Source organism: Podarcis liolepis, assembly GCF_965112155.1.
Source record: "Podarcis liolepis genome assembly, chromosome: 18".
Classification (NCBI taxonomy): Eukaryota; Metazoa; Chordata; class Lepidosauria; order Squamata; family Lacertidae; genus Podarcis; species Podarcis liolepis.
Window position 1 is genome coordinate 11,368,306 of NC_139572.1, and position 4,264 is coordinate 11,372,569.

Here is a 4,264-nt window from a genome sequence, read left to right on the forward strand (position 1 = left end):
GTTACTCCTCGGCTCGGGGGTCGCATAACTCCAGCCCTCCCACATTTCTCTGATGAAAATAGGGACGTCCTAAGGAAAAGCGGGACATTCCGGGATCAAACCAGAAACTGGAGCAGCTTCTGGAGGCACCTGAAGAATCTTTGCAAAACTAGCCGAGGTTGCAAACCAAATCTTCTCGTGGGGGACTTTCTCTCTTCCTTCCTCCCTCCTTCCTCGTGCTCTTTCAAAGCTGACTTTGAGGTGCAGGGGTTAGAGCTTGCCTTAATGCCGTGGCCCCCACTGCAGTGGGGGGGGGGAGCAACATTGTGTAAGGTGGTGGGGAGCTTTTTCAGCTCCCCCCGCTGTCAGGCCGCGGTGTCCTGTGCGGCACATGCAACATTTCTGAATGGGGCCCTTTGTCCTTCCCGGGGAAAGCTGTTCCCTGGCAGAAGCCATGGGGAGGGGGGCCCAGTGAAGGTCTCCTTTGTCTAGGGTTGTGTAGGAGGGGAGAGAGCTTTTTTCGAAGAAAGGCAGGCTTGTGTGTGTGAGTGTGCGTGTCTCAGCGCCTCTGGACCCCTGCATGGTGGTTTGGAAACAATGGCCGGACTCTGAACGGCCTGAACAAAGGCGATAGGGCCGCTGACCCCATTCCACTCTTTTATTTCTCCCTCTCCCCACACCCTGGTTTGGCAGCAAGAAGGGGGGGGATATTTTCCTCCCCAGCTGGTTCTCTGGACGTGCTTTGAAACCTGGAAGAGAATGGCCAGCCTCTTCGCACAACAGTTGTAGAATCAGAGTTGGAAGGGACCCCCAGTGGTCATCTAGTCCAAGCCACGTCCAAAATGTGCCAGTTGATGGGCATTGCCATTCCAATGGTGTGTTTGTGCTGTGTCTTGTGATGGGTTATGTGGGGTGGGGTTTACCTGCCCCCCCCCATATTTTATTCAAGTTGGCACCACTGCTTCCAACTCCTCCTCCCTCCCCGTCACTTTTCCTCTAGTGCTGTGTCTCTTTAGAGTGTTTAAACTGTTCTGGGTGCCTCTTTTGGGGGTGGGGGCCGAAGAGCCGCATGATAAAAAAAGTTATACATAATAATGAAATAATGAACAAGTGAAACTTGGCTCTGGATGACCAGGGTTTGAGTGCAGAAGGGCCATAACAGAGGGGTTAGCATGCTTGGCATGCAGAAGGTGCCAGGTCTGGCCTGCAGCATTGCTAGGTTGGCTGGGAGAGACTGCCACCCAGTGTGGACAACGCTGAAGTAGGTGAAACTCAGAAGAAGGCAAGTTCCTGTGTTCTTCATTTATTTAGAACCATGAGGACTGCAAACTTAGTTTATTTTCAAGAAGAGGCCCATGGCTCAGTGGCCAAGCACCTGGTTGGCATGCAGAAGGTCCTGGGTTCATTCCCTGACTGCATCTCCAGACCCCCACTTGAAACCCTGGACAGCTGCTGCCAGTCAGTGTGGACAACACTGACCTCAGTCAACACCTCTGATTCAATGCAAGGCAAACTAAACCCCCAGCTTAAGCCATGAAGTTCAGTGCAGGTTTTCTCAGCTTCACCCACCTCACAGGGTCGTTGTGAATCCAAAAATTGGGGTGGGGAGAAGCCATCTTGAGCTCCTGGGAGTAAATCTGGAGCATAAATGTGGTACCACTTTTGGATCGAAAAATGCAACCATATTATTTATATCATTAAATACAATAATATTATTATATCGAACAATACAGTTTACAAATTATAAGCAGTATCTGGGATTTTCCACCATAACAAATCCCAGATACCTATATCAACAGTATATTTTATAAATCCCAGACATCTACCGTAGTTTAGAAATCATAGCGACTCCCAGATGCCTATCATCTGTCTGTCTTTTAAATTTTTTTTAATAAACATTGTTGAGAGAGAGATCTGGGATTGGCTGACAACAATATTAGATGGAAGGTAGTATCTGGGAGGGGCTATAGTTTGCAAAACTGATACCTGGGAGCCACCCTTAGTTACAAAATATTTGACCAATTATTAGACAGCAAATCCAAGATGCCTGTCTTCTGTCTGGCAGACGGAAGATAGGCATCTGGGATTTGCTGTCTTATAACTGGTCAAATTATAGAGAGAGAGATACTCGGGATTTGCTAGGGAAAATATTTTTTATATCCGGCATTTGTTAAGTCAGTTACCTGTATTAGGTATCTGAGAGGGGCTATAATTTGCAAAACTGATACCTGGGATTTGCTATCATTAACATTATTTTTTTGTTAAATTGTTTTAATTAAATCATCCAATTAACCTATCAAATCATAATCCAGTAGAAATAATTTGGATGATAATTTGGTCTTTTTTATAGTTTTTTTTATCATTAACCTTTTCTGACCATTTCTAAGACCCCCACCCCCAGGTACCTGCAGAGCCTTCCCCCCCCCCCCCCGCTCATGGGGCTAAAGTTGGCTGAGGGCGAGCGCTCCGACTTGGGGTGCTCAAACTCGCACGGGGACACCAGGCAGAGGTCCACATCATGGGGTGAGTCAGAGCGGTGGGCGCGCCGTGCCAGGGAGTGGCCGTCCAAGCGCTGGGCGTGATGTGGGTGGCAGGGCCGGACGGGCAAGGATAGGCCACCGTTGCCGACGTCCGGCTCTGGGGTGAGTCCCCCCGGGCGGGCGTTCTCTTTTTTTTTTTTTTTTAAAAAAGATATTTATTAAAGTTTTTTAAAATATAACAATGAAACTGAAAAATAAAAAGAAACAAAATATAAAATACAACATAAAAACAGTTAAAAAACAGAAAATTTTCCATAACATATCTTCCTTACACTTATTTCCCCAGACCTCCTCATACCTCCCTTCTTTGTATTCCACTTCAATTTGTTAGTTCAGCAAATCCTTACCATTAAGCTTTTACCCATTTGTAAACCTTTTTTTCGTATCTCCTAAAGCATTACAGCTGGAAACCCCTTAGTTTCTATCCAACATCCTTCTAGCATTCATTAATTTTACAATATTTCTGTAAATAGTCTTTAAATTTCCTCCAATCTTCTTCCACCGACTCTTCTCCCTGGTCTCGGATTCTGCCAGTCATTTCTGCCAGTTCCATATAGTCCATCACCTTCATCTGCCATTCTTCCAAGGTGGGTAGATCTTGTGTCTTCCAATACTTTGCAATGAGTATTCTTGCTGCTGTTGTTGCATACATAAAAAAAAGTTCTATCCTTCTTTGGCACCAATTGGCCAACCATGCCCAGGAGATTCAATGCAGGGCAAACTAAACCCCCAGCTTAAGCCATGAAGTTCAGTGCAGGTTTTCTCAGCTTGACCCACCTCACAGGGTCGTTGTGAATCCAAAAATTGGGATGGGGAGAAGCCATCTTGAGCTCCTGGGAGTAAATCTGGAGCATAAATGTGGTACCACTTTTGGATCGAAAAAATGCAACCATATTATTTATATCATTAAATGCAATAATATTATTATATCGAACAATACAGTTTACAAATTATAAGCAGTATCTGGGATTTTCCACCATAACAAATCCCAGATACCTATATCAACAGTATATTTTATAAAATATGTTGTTATTGATAAATCCCAGACATCTAGTTTAGAAATCATAGCGACTCCCAGATGCCTATCATCTGTCTGTCTTTTAAATGTTTTTTTAATAAACATTGTTGAGAAAGAGATCTGGGATTGGCTGACAACAATATTAGATGGAAGGTATCATCTGGGAGGGGCTGTAGTTTGCAAAACTGATACCTGGGAGCTGCCCTTAGTTACAAAATATTTGACCAGTTATAAGACAGCAAATCCCAGATGCCTATCTTCTGTCTGGCAGATATATAACTGGTCAAATTAGAGAGAGAGAGATACTCGGGATTTGCTAGGGAAAATATTTTTTATATCCGGCATTTGTTAAGTCAGTTACCTCTATTAGGTATCTGAGAGGGGCTACAATTTGCAAAACTGATACCTGGGATTTGCTATCATTAACATTTTTTGTTAAATCGTTTTTATTAAATCATCCAATTAACCTATCAAATCATAATCCAGTAGAAATAATTTGGATGATAATTTGGTCTTTTTTATAGTTTTTTTTAACCATTAACCTTTTCTGACCATTTCTAAGACCCCCGCCCCCAGGTACCTGCGGAGCCTGCCCCCCCCCCCGCCGCCCCCTGCCGGCCGCCCCTCTTTCCCTCCCCGAGGCGGGCGCGCGCGGGGGCGGGCGAGTGCGCGCCGGGCCGGCCCTCCAGCTGCGCGCATCTGGCGGGGGCGCGCGGGCGCTGCGGCA